This window comes from Misgurnus anguillicaudatus, chromosome 3, assembly GCF_027580225.2.
Source record: "Misgurnus anguillicaudatus chromosome 3, ASM2758022v2, whole genome shotgun sequence".
In the NCBI taxonomy this organism is placed as follows: Eukaryota; Metazoa; Chordata; class Actinopteri; order Cypriniformes; family Cobitidae; genus Misgurnus; species Misgurnus anguillicaudatus.
In genome coordinates this window covers 27,204,998-27,227,138 of record NC_073339.2, presented here as the reverse complement: position 1 = coordinate 27,227,138, position 22,141 = coordinate 27,204,998, and the positions used below count along the sequence as shown (strand labels likewise).

Genomic DNA, 22,141 nt, shown 5'->3' with positions numbered 1-22,141 from the left:
TCCGCCGCCTCCTCCTGTTTCGGGGGGGCAGGCAGTTATGCTATGTGGAGTTTTTGCGCCTCCTAGGGAAACTCACAGCTGCCGCTACCGTGATTCCTCTAGGACTGCTGTCGCTGCGTCCCCTCCAGAGGTGGTTGCACGGCTTTCACCTAGATGTCAAGTGGCACCGGCACAGGAAACTCAAGGTGTCACGTCGTTGCCTTCTTGCTCTGGCCCCATGGAGAGTAAGGTCATTTCTCCTGCAGGGCATGCCCTTGGGTTCCATCGCATCTCGTCGGGAAATCCTCACAACAGATGCTTCCCTCTCGGGATGGGGTGCTGTGTGGCAGAATCGAACAGCTCAGGGGCTGTGGTCTGTGCAGGAGCGCTCACAGCACATCAATGTCCTGGAACTGCGGGCTGTGCACAAGGCATTGCAGGTTTTCCTTCCCTTCCTGGGAGGCCGGCATGTGCTTGTGCGATCAGACAATGTCTCGACTGTGTCTCACATAAACCATCAAGGAGGCACCAAGTCTGCACCACTGCTGCAGGCATCCCAGGATCTCCTGCTGTGGGCAGGGCCACACCTGGCCAGCCTGAGGGCGATGTATTTGCCTGGGGAGCAGAATCAGGCGGCAGACTTACTCTCCCGTTGCAAGCCTCCGCCGGGGGAATGGCGGCTTCATCCGGATGTGGTCCTCAGCATCTGGGACATCTTCGGCAGGGCAGGGGTGGATCTCTTTGCCTCAGAGGAATCGACCCATTGCCCCCTTTGGTTCTCCTGGACGGAGAAGAGCAGCCCTCTGGGCCAGGATGCTCTCGCACACGATTGGCCAGAGGTTCTCCTCTATGCTTTTCCACCAATCCCTCTGATTCTTCCAACACTGCAGAGAGTCCTCCAACACGGTCACAGGCTACTGTTGGTAGCCCCCTTCTGGCCGGGAAGAACATGGTTTCCACTGTTGTACAGTCTCTGCAACGGTTCACCGTGGCGCCTCCCAGACAGGAGGGATCTCCTGTCTCAGTTACAGGGCCAAATCTGGCATCCCGATCCTCACCGCCTGCAGCTGTGGGTCTGGTCCAGCCTATCCACCTGGCACAATTTACTCCCCCAGAAGGGGAGGACAGATTACAGCTGCTGTGTCCCGTACGGGCTCTCAGAGCCTACGTTGTCGCGACTGCAAGTATAAGGCAGTCAGACCAGCTCTTCCTCTGCTATGGTGGTCCTAGGAGGGGCTGTGCTCTCTCCAAACAGCGGTTGTCTCATTGGGTGGTGGATGTAATCACCCAGGCATATAAACGAGGTGGTCACCCCCTGCCATCCGGGGTGAGGTGCCACTCTACCAGGGCAGTCTCAACTTCATGGGCGGCCCTGCGCGGCGTGCCCCTGGAGCGCATCTGTGAGGCGGCATCATGGGCATCCCCGAGTACCTTCTCCAGGTTCTACCGGGTGAATGTCGCCACCCCCTATCCACTGGAGGTGGTCCTGTTGCCAGACTCTGCGCTGTCCTCTTAATAAGGTACGTGCTAAATTCCTCGTGACTTTTCTGGTATGTGTCATCCAGTGCTTAAGCACCGCCTCTGGCGGTCAGTAGGGATGAAATAGAACGAGAGTTACGTATGTAACTACGGTTCTATGAATCCCGGATGACCGCCAGAGCGTTCTGTCACTCAGAATTCCCGTGTACTCGCGAGAAGATTCTGTAGGAACAGATCCTCTGATGTCACCGGAAGTTATAGACTCTCCGTAGGCATCAGGGGTCACGGGTGACTTTGTTGGTATAAACACTCGACCTGCGCATGCGCGAGATGGATCATTCAGTGCTTAAGCACCGCCTCTGGCGGTCATCCGGGATTCATAGAACCGTAGTTACATACGTAACTCTCGTTTTATATAGTATTGACAAGAACGAAGTCTGATAATAAGCGCGTGCTCGTATCGCGTTAAGATCAAATGTGAAAGCAACGTTATATAAATATAGTTTTAACTTTTACCTCGCGCCAAAACAATAACAACACAATAAGAATAAGAAAACAAGTAAAAGTTTCATCATGACACCAAATCCTGCTGATTTGACCGGGCCAACATCAGAGCCAGGGAATCCCTGTCAGAGATGTAGCCCAGATAGGGCGGTGGTCAGCTGGGCGAGAGAAAACTGATGTCCGCTCATGCTCTGGTTCTCATACCGAATCTTACTAAGCAAACGTTTAAACAGGCGCTATCTTTACTAATCGACTGCAGATTTAGATATAATACATATATATTCTCGACTGAACTAATCTTAAAACCACACTTTGTGACCAAGAAACTGTAATATAAAGAAACGGCTAATTCGCCCATTGAGTAATATGAGATTCAAAGCAGCCGAAAGTGTTACCTGTCATTCTGGCCGCCCTTAAATCCGTGGCGGAAGAAAGTAGTTCCCAAACAAAGAGGCTTTTAAAATAACTCCGTTGTTGTTTTCTATTTTTCGTTTTTCAAACGTGTGCCGTCGAACTGTTGTATAAAAGCAATATCGCTCTCGGAGTCATGTGATATAGCTCTATATCATCACGGCTGTAATTGCCTACGGCCTCGTGCCTCTGGCCTAATCACAGCCGTGATGATATAGAGCTATATCACACTCCTACTCGAGCGATATTGCTTAATTATCATTACCAAATAAGTACCGCCCACTATAGTAACTGTCGAGAGATGGATAACATAAACTTCACCGCTTCGCTTTCATTGGTAGACGCTCCTGAAAGTCTCTCATCATATGCATAGTTTTCTGGACACGCACCACCATTCCTGTCGCCTGGTCGCCGGAAGTAACCAAGCTTCCATTGAAATAAATGAGATTGTGCTGCTCTGTGACTGTTAGTCGCTGCTAGTCTGAATGCAGCATAAGCCACAGGCCATTTAGAATTACCGGTTTGTTATAAGACTGGATATTACGTTTACATGCATACATTTTTCCCCACTTAAAAAGATTAAGATGATTTAGACGAATGACGCACAAATGAGTTGGATTTCATGTAAAGTTTTTTTTTTAACCCAGTAAAACTAGGCTACTGAAAAAAATGGAGTATGATGAAGAATATGTCACTGACAACAGAAAACTTTGCTTACCAAACGTTTGCCAAAAGCGTGCATGTGTATGACATCAAAGTACTGCAAGACCACGGAAAATTACTTTGTGTTACTTCAATGTCATACAGTACGCCAATCATTTTGAGCAGTGCAACATTAAGTCAATCACACATATTGGCATCAGTCAGGGAACTACACTAACCTTTTCCACTGGTGGCACTTGCGCTACCAACTTTTTCAGTTACTGGCGCAAAATATGATTTGGTCGCACATATTTTTTTCAAGTTATATTAAGGCGCTCTGGATAATAATGAACAATAATGAAACTGTATTGCATACAGATATGCTTTTTATTTTACTTGCCATCTTTTAAACCACATGCAGCCTGGTTTCCTAAACGTTGCAGTGTTTCCCAAAGATCTGAAATTTACTTGGTGGTGGTAGCCGGTGAAAAGGGCAATTATTACCCACTGACAAATAATGGTCTACTATACATGTGACGTAGAACTAATAATGTGTGACACAACACAATACTTTGATTTATTGAAAATTATTATTAATTTCACATTATATTTCATCAATCTAACCACCCCAAACTTTCTTTGCCATTAACAAAGCTGACACTGTTTGTCAAAGCACCACGAAAACATTGTTTTTGCACTGATATATGAAGCAATTAGACCCCTTTTATCAAACTCAATATAATACAATACTATGTATAGTATATTAATAGACAGTGCAGGTCTATAGATTATAAATGTGACTGGTGTTATGATTGATGTTATAATGTTAATAATTTCTATTAGATAGAGCAGAAGCAGTAAAAGTGCCTATCTTTCTATTTCTCTCTTTTTAAAAAGCTTAATCCACTCATTATTTCAGATTTAAAAGTCTACTTGCTGTCCCGGTGACAGACTTTACATTGCTTTGCTCATTCAGTGCAATAGGCTTGACATTAGCATTGCTTTTTGCTACAATCTCGGTCCAAACTTAATATGGATATGGTTTTAGAAAAGATATGGTTTATTAATAATACGATTATTAAAAAAATTTGAGAAAGCAAATGCAGCACGTGGTCGTAACAAGAACCATCGCCATAGAAACCGAAGGCACGCTGAAACTGCACTCGAGCTTTAGCGCGGTAGCGAACATGGCCGTTTTCCGATCGACTCGGGTTATAAACACAACATTAATCAGACTTGGGACCCAAAGTAATTAAACTAGGACCTAACCGGACCCGACAAATCATTTAAAATAAAAACCCGGAACCATACGGGTCCCGCGTCCTCAGTGAAGAAAGACCTCTGCTCAAGTTCAGAAACATGGAAGACACTGCGCTTGCGTCGCGTTGCACCCAATTCATTGAGAAACAGCTGAGCACGCAAACGCACACTGATAGGGAGAGACACAACGTGCTTTCACGCAAAATGAAGTGTTGATGGCTCAGAGCACGTTATAAAACATATTCTTAAAATCCACATTTCTGTTTTAATAAATGCTCATAGTAAATCATAGCATATTGTCTAAAACATTAGGTATCACATTTGCGACCCATTAAAAATTAGGGTCGCAACTGCAGTTCTAAAGGTCGCATATGCGACCATTTTTGTCGCAGTGTAGCTCCCTGATCAGTATACATAAAACACCACTGCCATCTACAAGTTTGGTATTTTCTGCAGCAGAGAGTTATGCCTGGCTCACACAGGGTTAGTTAACTTCAAATTCAAGGACCTTCCAGGTGAAATACCCTGAAATTCAGGGACTAAATATGGGGACACATTTCAAGTGAGAGCAAGGTTACATTGTGTTACCTTTTAAAATACATTGTAACAGTTCCCTTTCGAGCTGACTGTGCTGACACTTTGGGGACGCCTTCAAGGGTAAGTGTGTCTGAATGTATATATCAAATTCCACCAATGGTGAGGCTTAACGACAAAGACAGGTTGACGCGGGAGCCAGGAAGTATATCGCTATTTGAAATATTGCCAAAAATGGGCGTTACAGAAACGCAGGAAGAATGGCAAGGGAGATGCAGAGCCTCGTCCCCTTCTCAGAGAAAAACACATGTTGCATATGTAACCCAAGCTTGTTTATTTGTCAAACCCAACTAAGGAAAAAAACATTTTGGTATGACTCTACATTCGAAAACATACAATATAAGCATTTAAAGCAAACAGTTTAGCATGGGCCTTTAAAAAGTCTAGAATTTTTATGATATTTTATGATCTACACTACACAGGGAATAATATGGATTTTTCTCCAGAAAACTTCTTACAATGACCTGTATATCCATGTATGTATATTTTGAGAAACTTCCCAGGGCCTTGAATTTTTTCCACAGATTCACAAACTTATAAGGATTTCTAGGACCTGTGGGAACCCTGTTTAAGATTAATGTTAAATAATTGTGTTGTTTTTCACTTGTATTGAAATTGTTATTTTTTATTAAAACCTTTAAAACCCGTTTTATTTTAGTCATGGAATTAAAAAAGCAGGCTTGTAATTGCTTTAAATGTATGGCTATCCAATATCATCAAAAAATTATTTACAAGTATGTAAGAACAGGTTTGTACTGTAAAAATACTTTATTTGTAACAAACAGGAGATAAAGAATTTACAAACGGCTCTCCGCACGTTTCAGCACTTTGGACAGCGTTTTTTTTAGCAAAGAGTTTTTTTAAGCATTACTTAAAAATGTCTCTCATCTCACCATATCCACAGGTACAGAGTCATCATATACAATAAATCCGTGAGGTTGCATTAAAAAAACATTTAAAAACAGATGCATTTGTTTAAAGCAAAGCATTTATTTACTTACCAGGCTGCAGGTGAAGCAGCTCTTTGTGCCTTCTAACGTCTCATAATTAGTCCTCATTTATGTCCAAGAGACTCAATAATAATCTTTTACATTCAATCCTTTAATCTTTCATATTTAAAAGCATTTTTGTGCTGCTGCGCATTCATGTACTTTGTGATAAGCAAACCCGCGTTGTCCTCCCGTTTATAGGCATATATTACTAATGCACTCTTTAAATAACATAAAACATATTGCGCCATTGACTTTAGACTAGGTTTTTGTTGGTCAATGGCGTAGTCTATTTTAGTTGCCTCAAAATAGCAACGCGCCAACAATGCGTCTGAACACACCTTGTTTTCAGACCAGAACGCCCATGGGTGCAAAAGGGGGCGCAAAAGCATTTACTATTTAAACAACATGGCGCTAAACGTGAAAATTAGGGTGGAAACTAGCGAAAGACACTTGCGTCGCGCATTGCGCCGGGTGTAAGATAGAGCCCTAAGACTTTGTTCACACTGCCAAACATTAATGCTCAATTTTTGCTCAGATCAGATTTATCTTTGACTGTTCACATTATGTGGCTAAAATCAGACAGCTGTGTAAACTGTTTGTGGTCCTGAACTGCATTGCATGTGCAAAAGAACAATAATACATCACACACAGCACGCGGTAATACGGAAATTAACATGCAGACTACTGAGCGGGTGTTGTGGACTTCATACGGAGCTGTGCAGACCGGCCAATCGACGCGTTTTATCTCAGTTCCGTGGGAGCGAACGATACGAGCCGAGGCAGTCTGCTCCCAGGTCACGTGCAGGTCCGTCATCTGGACAACGCTTCAGGAAAGTCTAACACACTTATTTGCGTTTTTTAAGTGGTTTTGCAAAAAGTGGTTGGTGCATATTTCCGCAATTGTGACGCACATCAATCTAGAATGAAGTAAAAGTCACATGAACTCCGATATGACTGTTCAGACTGAGGTCGCATTGCAAAACATCCGACCTCTATCTGATTTAGAACCACATATGGAAGTGGCTCAAATCAGAATCGAAAAGATCAGATTCCATGTGGTTTGTGCCGTTCACATGATCATACAAAGAGACAGACATGGGTCACATATGAGCAGAAAATCGGATTTTGATGACAGTGTGAACGTAGTTTAATATAAGTGGTACCTCAAATGGTTATACAAAAATACATGCAGATAAATCCAACCCAAATGTTTATTGTCATGATAATTACCATTGATTTGCATTCATTTATATCCAGCTGGTTACTTTAATCCATGATTTTAACATAATTTAAGTTAATGACAAGAGAAAGCAAACTATAGGCAGCTGTCAGCTACGTTAACATATTTCAGTGATGATATAAAAGAACTGAATTCAGATTTTGATTAGTTGGATATGTCTTTTGTTATGATTAGATAACCATTAACCCTCCGGGGTCCGACCATTTTGGGACACTGTCAGAGGTTCTGACATGCTCTTACATTGATTCTTTTTTCAGTTGCTTTAAAACATAATAATGGCAAGTGTCTCATACCACTGCGTTCAGCACAAACTGGGATAAAATATTATATGAGCTACATGTATGTACATGTTTGTATTTTTGAGAGAAAAATGTTTATGTGTGGTTTTTAAAGAAGCTAAATTTTTAAGTCACTGATATAAGTCCACAAAACCCATACTAAACATGTTTTAACAAGACTTTTCTTAACAGAATCTAGTAGTCTACAGTTTTTTCTTTAAAATGATGTGAAAATCATCCTGCATACTTATTCACATAAAACAATGTATTGATTTAGAAATTGTAAGACACTTTTTGTTTAGAGGGGCCGTATGCGAGAAGGATTGATTGACAGCTAGCAAACAAAGGCTTGCATAATGAGCTGCATAATGAGCCTTTAGGCAGGAATCTGAGGGCGCACTCACATTATCCAAACCAAATCAAACCATGTCCCAGCGCGATTGTCACCCCTCCCTACTCCCCCAGGTGCACGCACTCACACTGTACTTTATCGATCCGAGTCCGGGCGCGCTTTCGTCATTAAAATGCGATTGTTTTGAAAAAAACAGGAAGTAAAGCTCTCTCTTAACACTGGAACCCACCGTAATGATAAGTCTGTGTTTTTTTTTCGGAGTCGTTTGGTGCGCGATTACAGACAGCCCTCTCACATGTCATCATATTGCTTGTTGATCTGTCACGTGTGCAGCTCGGACATTAACGTAACCCCGCTGCGCGCATCAAAGGGTTTTTACGGAGGCAAATGAAGGTGAGTGGTCGCGCAACTGACGTCTTCACCTTTAGAATCGCGCTCAGGCGCAATTGCGCTCACACCACAGCCTTCCGCGCCTGAGCCCAAGTGAACCGCGCTCCGGCCCACCTCTGCAACCCGGCCGCGGCGCGATAAACCAATCCGCGCCTGGGCGCGGAACAGAGCGATCACACTAGTCAAACAAACCAGGCTTTGGGGGTCAAACGCGCCCGAGCGCAGTTTGGTTTGGATAGTGTGAGTGCGCCCTGAGAGTGAACTACAGTAAAGAATGTGAGGACAAATGTATCAGTGTTTCCGCTATATACATTCAACCGTGGCGGGCCGCCACGCCTAAAACATCCCCGCCACGCCTGCGGTTGTGAATAGAAGGGATACAGCAAACGAAATCTCGCCGGATGAGCACTGTTTTATCCTAATACTTCACCCAAACCCATCTCTAAACACAAAATTTCACAGGATTGTAGGATGTATTTGTATCTCATTTAGCCAGAGCCGCTGTTTTCATCCTAAAAATCCTACCTCCAAATCTTATCCTAAACTTTTCGGCATTTTCTGTATCCCTTCTAGACAGAATATAGGCTATAAGCGCAGCGCGCTGCTGACCGCTCAGCTGTCAGTCAATCTTCTGTGCTTTAGATCGACCCTCACAAAGTTTCACATTAAATGATAAGATGTGTGTCCAAAAACAAAAGGCTAAACACTGAATACTACTTACATGGGACTGCAAGACATTAATAGTCGAATCTGTTTGGAAGGAAACTTAAATTATTCCTGTGGAAGAGAAGGACGTTGGTAATAAAAACTTGAGGCAGACGGTGAGACTCTTTCATCTGTTTTCAGACGAAACAACAGGGTCGGGGTAACCGCAGGTGAAACACCTAATATTTGATGTAACGGGTGTAATAATATTAACATGTTATATGCGTTGTAGATGCAGGTCGGGACTCAATAGGCGAGAGTAAACTGCGGGTCTAACATCCAAGACCAGAATTCGACTGGATTCCGATAGGTAACAGTTTTTAAATGGCACCGTGCTTTGTGTTTAAGATCTGTCTGCGAAGAGCATTAAAGGTTTCTATTTAACTGCGCGATTTGCTGTGTGACCGGGTCGGGGTCTTTATGTAAAATAGGCCGGTTGTGGAATAAAATTGCTGCTGATGTCGGATAACTGGTCAGGTGTTCTGTCAATCACAGCGGTGCGGATTATCAAATAGGACTGTGCGTGACTTTTCAACAGCTCTGTAACGCTAAACACGAGCACGAACTTGCACACTACATTAAAACTACAATGAAAGATCCATATGAAGCTATAAAACTTACATATTTTTTTAAGAAAATACAGTTTAGATCAAACACAGAAAAGCAATATGCTATAAATATAAGAAAAAGTAAATGACAGCATGAAAATGATAAAAAAAATACATGTTAGTTTACTGTAGCCTATTTTCTACATAAAAAAAATCATGTACATTTATAATCATCATGGGCGCCCCCTGCCGCCACAGCTGGAAAAAATCCTAGAGGAAACACTGTGTATACATGTTTGTTTGAGGTTTATTAAGTTAACAATATAATCAAAATAGAAATGATGGTCAGTAGGACATTTTCGTTTATTTGGAAACAAACCCTATTCAAAAACTTTGTATAAACTAAGAAACTGATACACAACAGAGCTGTAAACTTCATGTGGCTCATGTTACCATATAACTTTATGTCCAAAAAGTGTTTTTCCACTTCATTGTTTTGTACTGATGAGAGAGATGCAGACCTCTTAGAGAGTTATAAACAGCTGTTAGCATAAATTGTCCACAGAAATACCCTTACATATATAACTGATGATGGGTAAATATCACTGATACAACATTCATAAACTATCTTGTACATAAACTAAATCTCAGATAAACATCTGCAGCGATTAGTTATATAAAAAGCTGTTTTCAGATGCCCATCCCCTTATCGTCTAGCTTCTGTTTTAAAAGCGTTTCTGTAAGCGCGTATGAACTTTAAAAACACATCGCATATGGCTCGTCCATGTGCGCGGGCTCACGTCTCCGTGTAACGCGGCGCTCATAAAAACGGTGTCGCATGTAAAGCGCAATGTATGGAATTGCCTTGCATATAAACAATATGGAATCATTTTACAGCAAATCCCGCAGTGCAGCATTACTCAAAGTTGCAATGAAGGATACGAAAGTGAATAACTGTGTCTAACGCTGTAAAACATGTAAAAGATATCCGCCATTACGGGAGGTCACGCGGATTTGTTTGTAAATAAGCATGTAAACATGGAATCATATTACAGCACCAGAGGTGGAAGTAACGAATTACAACTACTCGCGTTACTGTAATTAAGTAGTTTTTTCGTGTACTTGTACTTTTATGAGTAAATTTTTAAGTCTGTAATTTTCCTTGTACTAAAGTACAAATTAAGGTAAGTAATGTACTTCGCTACTTTGAAAATCACATTCGTTACTAAGTACATGTAGAATTTGAATTAAATTATTATTTAAATCTTTGACAGTATATGGATATCCAATAGAAAAAATTGATTGTGGGCGGGCCAATAAAAACCCTTGTATTTGGACCGGAAAAAAGCCCGGTCTCTGGAGAGCTATTCAATCGATCCTCCCGCGTCCTTCACTGTGACGTTGTATTTAGTGTTTTAATGTCAAAGAACTTTGGCGTTATGGACGCTGAATTAATTAAAAATTCCGAAGAAATACCGGATGATGAGTGCCTTTGGCCGCACCTGAGAGGAAGGAAAGGAGACAGCGTGTAAATGTAATGCAAACTTTGTTTGCCTTCTGCAGTGATTTCGGCTTACAATACTTCAGCCTCTAATCTCAAAAAGCACATTATGGTAAGAAGACCTATAACCATATTTATGTGATCGTTTTCGTTTTTAATGTTGGGTAGACCTCACGATAATGTGACTGAAAAAAATCACTTAAAACATGAGCTTCAGTTATCTAGGTGACGAGCACATAGACCGTAAAAAAGATTTAGCATTGTAAAATGGCGCTCAAAGTTAAATTTCATGTCATTGATAACATTGTATTATTCATATTGAATCAGTGTTTTAAGCTTATAATAATAAACAGTCTAATAAGGACTCTTATCAAATTCGTCTGTTGCCGCGTCCCACTGGCATAGCAGTGTAACTGCACTGACAGCCTGTCTAAATTACACACATGTCAGTGCTAAATGCTGATAACTTTTGAAATATTAGTAGGGTACTTTTTCAAAGCTTTCTTGTCCAATAATATTTTTTAACTCTTTTCCCCGCCATTGATGAGTTGTCTTGTCACTTAAGAAAAAAAGTGTATTTGTTAAGAAAAATACCAATATTTAAGAGTTTATAAGCAGGGAAAAAATAGGATGAAACGGTTTTTCACTTTTTTTATTGTTTGTTTGAAAGTAGAGGGTCTGTTCTTTCATTTGATATATTTGTATGTTTATATATTTTTAGAAGAAAATTTTCCTGGAAGGCATTTTGTAAAAACTTTTGTGAAAATCATAAAAAATGCTGGCGGGCAACTTTTCGAAAAAATGGCTGGCGGGGAATGAATTAATGTAAAAAAATCTGTTTTTAAATAAAATAACCCAACAAGCTTATTTATGTTGCATCATAATTCATTAATAATAATAACATTAGACCATTTTTATAATTTGATAAAAATTATATGAAGAAACAATATGAAATAATAATAATAATAATAATAATAATAATAATAATAATAATAATAATAATAATAATAATAATAATAATAATAATAATAATAATAATAATAATAATAATCATTTAACATTCTTTAAACCGACAAAATTCCTGTACTAAACACAAATTGCCTGTTTTTAATCCAGGGCTCGACATAAGGGACTGCCCGGTTGCCCGGGGCCAGTGGGAGAGAAGCTCGGGCCAGTATATCATATTGTCACTTGCCCGATCGGGCCAGTGCTTCACCCTCAGTCACTAAAATATATTTTCTGTCTGCAGCCGTTTTTCTGTATGTACTACGCAATGTTACCATCGAGACGCATTTTAAGCGGCGCGAACGTAAACTTCTTAGCAATATCATAAAGTTTCTCTTACCTTATTGATTGTTGTGGTGACTGTTGCGTGTTTTGCGTGATACTCAGCTGGTAGTAGTAAGTTAGAGCAAAGATATGTTAAGATGGCGGAGGCGCTGGCGCCCTCCGATTATAAGGCCAAACGTAAACTTTTTTTAGCATCTCGGAAGCATACATTTACTTAGATAAAACACGACGAAAGAAACGATGCAATGTTGCGACCAGTTTTCCGTCAATTTCCAGGTATAGCAGACAAGTCGGGATCCTTTTTCATTGGGACTAGCAACTACCGCAAACAAATGTCAAAGCCGATGAGAGAAGTCTGATAACGCTTCATCTGGTCCACTGAACTTAATGGCGAGACGTATGAATGAGTAGAATTTCCGGCGCATCGAGAGACATATCAACACAGCATTTCACCTCATCAAGAATGAACAGCCATTAGAACGATGAATTGTCTTGCTTGTCGGAGGTAAGAAATATTTGGTTTAACGTCTTTACTAATAGTTAACTCTTTCCTCACCAATGATGAGTTTAGGGCAATCTATATTTCCGCTATTACCCCCTAGGTGGCTCGCTTACCTAACTTATGAAACACTGGAGCATTCACTGATATTATCTGATCTCTTACAAACGTCCTTAAAACCCACCCATATTTGAGAGGTGATGAATAAAAATGAAGATGGGATGAAACTGTATTTTGTTTGAAAGCAGAGGGATCAGCATTAAACTTTAGTGAAAATCATAAAAAATGCTGCCGCTAGCTGGCAACTTAAAAAAAAATCCGCTGGCGTTAAAGAAATAAGTCCACTAAATGCTCCACTATTAGTTAAAATGGATAGAACTGCACGGAAATATATGCAGTAACATTATATATTTTCCATACCTTTGTTTGTTTCCATCACACTATGATTTTGACCTATTATAACATTTTCTAAATATTTATAATTCTAGATTCACAGACATTATCTTTGAGGTTCTTTGGAAAGAGATGCTAAGTGAGATTAAGGCAATCCACTTTATTAGCATGCTGGCAGAAACAAAAACAACACTGTATAAAATGTAATAACAGTGTTTTAGTATTATGGGTTAGTTAACGTTCTTGCAACAAGATTTCTTTTATGAATTATATTTTGTGCAGTTTTTATGCTGAAATATCTGAGATCATAGCCATGAAAGGCTAATGATGAATACCATGTGTAAAATTATATTTGACTTTTGAATTATTATTTTTAATATGTGACACAAAAATATTTTTTGGTGGGGCCAGTGAAAATTTTGGCAGGGCAAGTGAAAACCTGAACCACGTTGAGCCCTGTAATCCATTCATATTTCTGATTTCATTCAATGGATTTCATGTTTATTCAATAAATATCACCGGCTAAAAAGTAATTTGTACTTGAGTAGTTTTTAAGAGGGATACTTTGTACTTTTACTTAATTACAAGTAAAAGTACTGGTGTTAAAAATGTACTTGAGTATTATTTTAGCAACTACTTGTACTTGTACTTGAGTACAAATTTTCAGTACTCTTTCCACCTCTGTACAGCACACACTTAAAAGATACAGCAGTTCAGGCTTACTGAAAGTTGCCACGAAGGATATAAGTGAATAACTGTGTTTAACACTGTTACAGCATGCAACAGTGAAATACGCCATTACGTGAGATCGCGTCCGTTTGTAAACAATGCCAAAGTTTTTCAATCTGAAGCGTGCAGTCTGCTGAGGTTGCTTACTTATAGGCTGAACTGCACAAGCCATGAGCATATTAAGTTACATGATAGCAAATATAAATGGTATAAATTAACTGTTAACGTTACTTACTTCTAATCCAGCTCCAGTGCGTCCTTCATTGTTCTTCTAAGGTAATGTTAAAGATAAATGCTTCTCTTCCTCAATGTCCAGACATAAATGAAGATATTTCTGACGTGTGTGTATAAAGTTTATAATCCAAACATGCGGTACAGTCTTTAAATCTGATAAAACTTTACGCTTTGTTTATTATTGTTGGAACTGCTCGTCTCTTTATTACCATGTCAACAGCTGTGGGCGTGACCGAATTAAAGATAATGAGCTCAGCCAGGAAAAACGGTACTCTCTTTACTTCAATGCAGATTACATAAACAGGCATTATTTGTTTTCGATTATATTTAGCTTGTTTAAAAGAAGACACTTCAGGCTTTCTTTGGATATGTGTATCATGCTTGTGTGACAAGTACTCGTGGAGTTTCAGCTACTTGGAGAGTTTAGAGAGAGACTTATAGCACTGACATTGTGGCGCTGTGGTGGCGTCATGGACCTATGACACTGGCAATCCGGGTTAGATTCCCCTATAGAGCAATATTTTTTTAAATATAAACTTTAACCAAGCGACCACCATTCCAACTGGCTTGTAAACGTGAGCTACGCGATTTTTTTGGCGAAAATAAAACCCATGAAATTATATTATATGACACATGACATGCTGGAAGGCACACTTTGTGACCTAAAGAGTTGTCTTATTTTCCTTTGCAACAGTGCTGCGGCGCTTGTGGCCTCTAGAGGCGCTAGGCGTGAAAAATACATGTCTAGCACCCCCTAGTGGCCAAAAAGTTCCATGGTGTGCCTTTAAATACTTGAAGAGTTTGGTTCCAAAACGCAATAAATGCCATTTTTGAGAAAAATTAGTTACGGCCAAAATCAGTATTATATCAGGTCAGTATTTAAAAGTAAATTCTTAATTTTTCACGAAATCCAATATCCGCCGTGTTATTCTGTCATATTTTCTTTCTTTTTTCCCAAAACGCAATAAATGCCACTCCTCCTTTTTTACAGAATGCAATAAATCCGCTCCACAAATTACAGCGCACCATTCCACGCAATGTAAACAAACAATGGCGGCGCGTTGAGTCCACAGAGTCCTAGTTTTTCTCATCTACTTTGTACTTCGTGATCAACAAACAAACAAAAACAACCTGTGGTTTTCTGTGACGGGAAAGAAACGTAAGCCATCAACATCTAATAGTTTACGTGAGAGGCACTCGGAGCCAGTTGCTTGTTCTCCCGACAGCATCAAGCTTCTCGTGTGCTAACACATTGACCCCAAGGGATCTCATGAAAAACTTTCCATTATTTTACTCAAAGTCAACGAGAATCGAGCAGGACCAAAACATTTTACAGCTGATCGCTGTGAAAAATGTTAAGCGACAACCTCAAGTATAACGCAATGACAGTGATCTTAATATGACAAAGTAAGTGTTTTGATTAATGCCATTAATGATTATTTTTTTTATCAGTGTGTACAACTGTTCAACTAAATGAATATTAAAAGGCAAAGATTAATGCACATTTATACTGATACAATAGATTTATAGAATTTTGAAAAAAAAAGCTCAATCTTGGATTTACTGCATTTTGTGGAAAAAAATTTCAGTTTTTACAATAAATCTTTGAAAATCAAGTTATGGATTTGAATTTGTAATGTTATTATAACCTAAAGATGCTGTGTGAAAGTTTGTAACAGAAAATAGTGGTTTTCATCTTGTCACTTTCTTGGTATAGAAAACAAGTTTTTACCGAAATTTGTCAAAATGGATTTATTGCGTTTTGGAACCAAACTCTTTACTTATAAATATAATTAATATATTTTTATTTATACATTTATTCACTTAGCACATTTTAATGTTTCAGTACTGTTGTTTTTTCAGCTATATACGATAGTACAACGAGATATGATACATTACATTCTTACAGTAGCTCACGTGATTCCTTTTACCGAGATTTCAGATGCTAGGAGGTCAGTTAATTTCTCATTCAGATATTGATAATGACCTATTAAACGACATATTAACACTAAAGTTAGGGGTTGTGTGTATAACGTTACTGTGGCTTTTTCATGCATCTGTCTCGCACACACTGCTCTGTTTAAGTATGGGTGCAATTTATATATTAATTCTCATGGTGCAAGTGTATTTTAAATGTTTACATAAAATTTATTGTTATGTTATTTTCACAGATACACTGATACATTGTTTCCTGGACAGGGCTTATCCTGGTCTAAAATGCATGGTTGAGCTACTATAATTTAAAAACACATTGTACTGAAATACCTTAACATATTTGAGTGCCATTGTTTTATTCAATTCAATTTTTTTATATATTTATATAATTATAATATTGTTTCAAAGCAGCTTTACATTTTAATCACAAGATGCACACCAGTCTTGTTTTTTGTAGGGTTTGTTTGTAAAAACTAAAATGTCAAAATATAACTAAGGCCTAGCCCTGTAAACCTGTCCGAGAAACTGCACCAATGTGTTAAGCTGGCACAAATGTACATAACTCTGGTGGGAAACAACCACCTGTCAGCTTTACACAGGGTTGGTATTGTATGCATTGCATTCAGTGGCTAAGATCTTTACCAGAACATACACCAACAGCTTCCAGATATACACTTGGGATCAGCTTCTGATGACTCTGATAAAGCTGCATCTTAATTTATTGCAGGGTGGTCTTGCTGAAAAGTTTGCTGTTTCTTAGTCCATAGTTATTTTTATAAACATTTACAATGTGACCTGATGTTACCCATTGTAAAGTTACATTGAACGACATTAGGGGTGTCACGATTCTCCAAATCCTCGATTCGATTACATTTTTGGTTCTAAGGTCACTGTTCAATTCTCGCTTTTTTTTCTTCCTTTTTTTTAGATAAAAATGGTATGCCATTATTATTTATTATTATAGTTTTACATTAACATGCACGTTGCATGCTTTTCCTCGCATGGGGTTTTGTGGGATTTACTTTACGCAAGAAAGCTTGTAGGATTCCTTCTTGCATGCACATGGACTTAATGCACGCGTCTTGGACTCCTAACATCTGAAATAAAGCGCGTCATAAGCAGCTGCGCTTCTCTCTGTCTCACGTGCACGCGCTCTCACATCTGTCCAAAGTCTAAACATAAACTAAAGTAGTAATACTTATGTATTTGTTCAGTTTTATGCATTTCATGCAAGCTGAGGCAAACTATCAATTTTGTTTAAAATATAACCCGCTGCATCTTGGCCTCTCTCTCACTCTCGCCCATGTGCAGAGAGCTGCACTCTGTCCGAAGTCAGATCACTACTAGTAATCCTGATAATGATATGCATTTCAAGGAGTTGTAGTAATACATCCCTCGTGTTTAAAATATAAATCTCAGAGTTTTCCCCCCGCTTGGCAAGCCGAGCGGACGTGACATGGGGGCGTGGCAGCATCGACGATCCCATTTTTTAAATGAAGTTTGAGGGTGTGAATTAATGTCGATCGATTTCGATTTAAAATCGAAATCGTGACACCCTTAAACGACATCATTCATCATTAATCCAAGCAATAAAAACGACAATAGAAAAACAATTTTACACTCATTTAAGCATTTATGTACACTAACCGGGTCATAGCAAAACCCTAAGTGCAGCATAAGCCGCTTGCTATCATGACTCTCTGACAGTATATTAAGAGTTTAAACAATATCATTCATTATTAATCCAAGCAGTAAAAACGACGATAGACATTTTACACTCATTTAAGCAAGCATGTAGCTATAATCATACCTACAGGTTGTGGTAAGGAGACGCATGTTGTCCCAAATAAAGTGGGTACCGAACCATCTTTCATTGACAAACATCTAGCAACTTCATACAAATACTCCGCCGTCACAATGATTACAGCAGCTGCCTCAAATGCTGACCATTAAAATGGGAAACACAAACTGATGAACCGCTTTGTTTATTCCACAGAAGGGTAAGTGAAATTTTTGAAAATAATCATAATTATAAATCAAACAGCTTACCCATGAGCATGATAGCACATAGGGCTGAAACGATTCATCGAGTTACTCGATTTACTCGATTCAAAAAATTCCTCCAGGCAAAAATTCTGCCTCGAAGCCTCGTTAAATTCCGATGACGCGCACTACACGCGCCAAGATCTGATTCACACGAACCGTTGTTCAATGTTCAGGAAGCACATCATAGCGCGTGGTACAGTTTGAATTTAGTTGGCGCGATGGCGGAGCGAATATGTCCATAAACGGCAGAGAGAGAATGTCTAATGTTTGGGATCATTACATTCAGCATCTGAACCGAAAACATCCACTGCTGTTTCACCAAGCGTCGATGAAACAAGGTAACGTAGCTTCCGCTGATTTTAATCCCATACTGTATTTGTAGCGATGTCGTTATGCGGTTTGACTAGATATGATGTTTAGCTTTGATGTTTTTAAGTAGTAAACGTATTCACCTTTAATTGCAGGAGAGTATAGCTTAAAAAAGAACCCCTTCACACACACGCATGCACTTTACAGGTGTGTGTACCAAAAAACGGCACCACAGTGCAATCATATATGGGCAACTTGTAATCTGATACATTTTGTTCAATAATAATAATCTCTGTCTTATTGGAGTTTAGTATAAGGAAGTTATTCTCTCTCACGCGAGTCAGACCGATCGCGCAATGCATCACATATGCTTAAACTTTTATGTAGCCACGCAACAATAATTTCAGCATGCATTCACTGTATACAGCGGGACGTGATGTTGTGATTTTACGAACGGATTCTTAACCTAAAATGCACCGCAATGCAAGTGATGCAAACCAAATGCAGCGTTCTATTGAAAATGAAGGTATGTATTTCTGCAGTACCAAAATGCAATGAAGCAACTGAACGTCTGACTGGGGTGTCACTCTTCCTCACGCACAGCACGTGTGCACACACAAGTTGTTACCATAGCAAATAGGCTCACCCCAGAAATGATATAATATATGTTAGTAGCCTAATGGTAAATGCTGCAGGTGTAGAAATGTACATAAACCATATTTACTTTGATGTCAGGGCTAGATTACAGCATGAAACCTGTTGTGCATATTAATAAATTAAAGTGTTTAATTGTTGGCACTGGCACTTATAAACAATAAATGGGTAAAATTGAAATAAATAGGCTTAATTTTTGGAGCCAAATACCTCTGTTTTTTTTTTTAGAAATAAAAGCCAAATGCTTGAACATTTTACAGCCAAGTCATTTTCGTTATGCATTATTTGTTTTGGTTGTTTAAAAACACACAAAAAAAATTATCCGATTACTCGATCGATTCAGTGCTAGATTAATCGATTACAAAAAGAATCGATAGCTGCAGCCCTAATAGCACATAAACTGCTCTTGTTAAAATTAATCTGATCATTATCATTTTGATCATATAAATGGTAAATCATCAAAGCTAATGCCAGTAAAATCTGGATTGCTACAAGGATCTGTTTTAAGGCCTCTGCTATTTTCAACATACATGTACAAGTAAAATAATGCCAGTAAAATATGGATTGCCACAAGAATCTGTCTTAGGCCCTCAATGACAATTTTGTCAATTTTCAATGACATACAACACTGGATGACCAGTTACTTCTTTAAAATTCAGACAAGACAGATACTACTCCTAGAACCAACTATAAGTATTATCAGAATTTTCCGAAAAATAAAATTTGCAAAAAGAAGGATGTAATGTAACCTCAGCAAATACAGTGAAAGACTTGGGTGTTATATTAGACAGAAATCCTTCTTTTGAAAATCATCTCTCACGTCACAGAAACAGCCTTCTTCCACCATAAAAACATTGTCAAGCTGAGGAATATATTATCTTTATCTGATGCAGAGAACCATGTTCATGCATTTATGACATCTAGATTGGATTATTATAATCCTCTGCTGAGTGGTTGTCTGACATCCTTAATAAATTGACTACAATTATTGCAAAACGCAATAATTTATGCAAGTCCAATCATATAACCAAAATTTAAGTAATCTTTACACTGGTTACCAATAAAATTACGCATTCATTACGAAATATTGCTACTCCATTTTAAAGCCCTAGATGGTTTTGCTCCTACAAACTAAACCATCACGCTTCTGGACTTTTATGGCGCTTTTCTATTGCATAGTACCCCACGGTTTGGTTTAGTTTGGGTCAGCTTACTTTTGGGAGCTTTTCCATTGGGTGCAGTACGTAGTACCCGATACTTTTTTCGTACCACCTCGGTTGGGGTTCTAAACGACCTGAGCTGATACCAAACGTGACGCAAAAACACAGTTGATCACTGATTGGTCTGAGAAAATCATGACTAAGCGCCATTGCTATAATGCTATAAAGATTAGCTTTACCTTTTAGTGCTAGCTTGCGCTGTCTCGAGGAAAAATGTTGTCATCTGTGCTCTGCTATAAGTTCCCAAACGCCCTTTTAGCAATGAAAAACATCCACAGGTTGAGAATCAGGGACACCATAACAGTTTTTTCCAAACTTGCAGTTTGTGGCGAAACATTAGTTTGGGTCAGCTTACTTTTGGGAGCTTTTCCATTGGGTGCAGTACGTAGTACGCGATACTTTTTTCGTACCACCTCGGTTGGGGTTCTAAGCGACCTGAGCTGATACCAAATGTGACGCAAAAACACAATTGATCACTGATTGGTCTGAGAAAATCATCACTAAGCGTCATTGCTATAATGCTATAAAGATTAGCTTTACCTTTTAGTGCTAGCTTGAGCTTGTCTCGAGGAAAAATGTTGTCATCTGTGCTCTGCTATAAGTTCCCAAACTCCCTTTTAGCAATGAAAAACATCCACAGGTTGAGAATCAGGGACACCATAACAGTTTTTTCCAAACTTGCAGTTTGTGCTCTTGACTAAAAATTATTTATTTTATATGTATTTTACAATGTGCCTTCCTGTAAAGCTGCTTTGCGACAGTGAAAGGCGTTACACAAATAAATGTGAATTAAATTGAGTAAAGGTACCCATCTAATTATTGGTTAGCAGCACTTATTTTGTGTTGGGTAGCAGACAAGGACTTGCACAGGGGACAGGGAAAATGGGAAACCGATAATAAACCCCATGGATCAGAGTTCATGCACATTTTTTTCCACCAAGGAGGTTTGGTGTAGAAAAATGCGTGTTACGTCCTTTACTGGGATTCGCCTGACTTATCGTATCGATGGCTTCAACCTGTTGTCCATGGCCCCGTCTATCCGCGCTGCCTCCGACCTGCTGTCCCTGGACCGGTCTATTTGCCCTGTCTCCCTTGTCATGGTGGAGTAACTGGGACTTGTTGTTGCTTTGAAGTTCTGCTTTTTCAACTCACTAATTGACCCTGTGGTTTATGTAGTCATATAGACCCCTTCAAGGTTTGTAAACATTGAATAACTATCGGGTGCACGCGTAGCATGGGGTCAAACTGTTCATACCATTTAGGCTTTCTAGTTTAATCTAACAGGGCTAAAAAAAATGATGACTTACCTGAAATGAAGTGAGCATTAAAAACACAAGCCTCTTTGATCGTTGCATTGTCCCAGTCTGCACGTTTAATTGCTTGCAGCTACTGACGTTGTATTTTTTGTTTTTGAGATTCTGCAGGAATCCCGGAAAAATTAACGGCAGACCTGGTGCACTTTTTTCAAAACCCACGAGGCAAGTAGGCATTTTTGACGATACCGAATAATACGCAACTCAATCTGTTGTAATGACTTTGCTGACCCCGACATGCGCAGTGGGAACCGCCTGTGACGTGATCTGTGAAGGGTCTATACCAACCACCCAACATAAATAAGGAAATTCTAAATGATTTTGCTCTTTTTATGAGCGAAATCGTCACCAGTAAAGAAAAAGAGGATTGTCAATTATAGTTCTTAGAAAGAAAATCAGAATTATGAAAATCAAAATTGTAAAAATCTGTATTGGCAGGTCACACCTACAGAAAAATCGGTCAAAAAAAATTTGCATCTCGTGCATCTCCAGTTTTTGGGTATTGCAGTATTTTTGTCTTGTTTTCAGTAGAAATATAAAAAAATTCTTAAATCAAGATGTATTTTCTTGAGAAGCAAAATGACCTAAGAAAATAAGTGTTTTTTTTTTTTTGCAGTGTAGTAATGTTATTTAGTTATTCTTTA

General features: G+C 39.2%; 1 protein-coding gene and 1 long non-coding RNA gene across 10 annotated transcripts in view; both read right to left on the bottom strand.

The window, feature by feature from the left end:
• Positions 1 to 22,141, bottom strand: part of zc3h13 (zinc finger CCCH-type containing 13) — a 278,860-nt gene that overhangs the window by 191,863 nt on the left and 64,856 nt on the right. The window lies entirely within an intron of this gene.
• Positions 18,446 to 22,135, bottom strand: LOC141362044 (uncharacterized). The gene is made up of 2 exons (XR_012368003.1): positions 20,725 to 22,135; positions 18,446 to 20,624 (listed from the first exon to the last, which is right to left on the bottom strand). It is a non-coding gene; the product is annotated as an uncharacterized lncRNA (long non-coding RNA).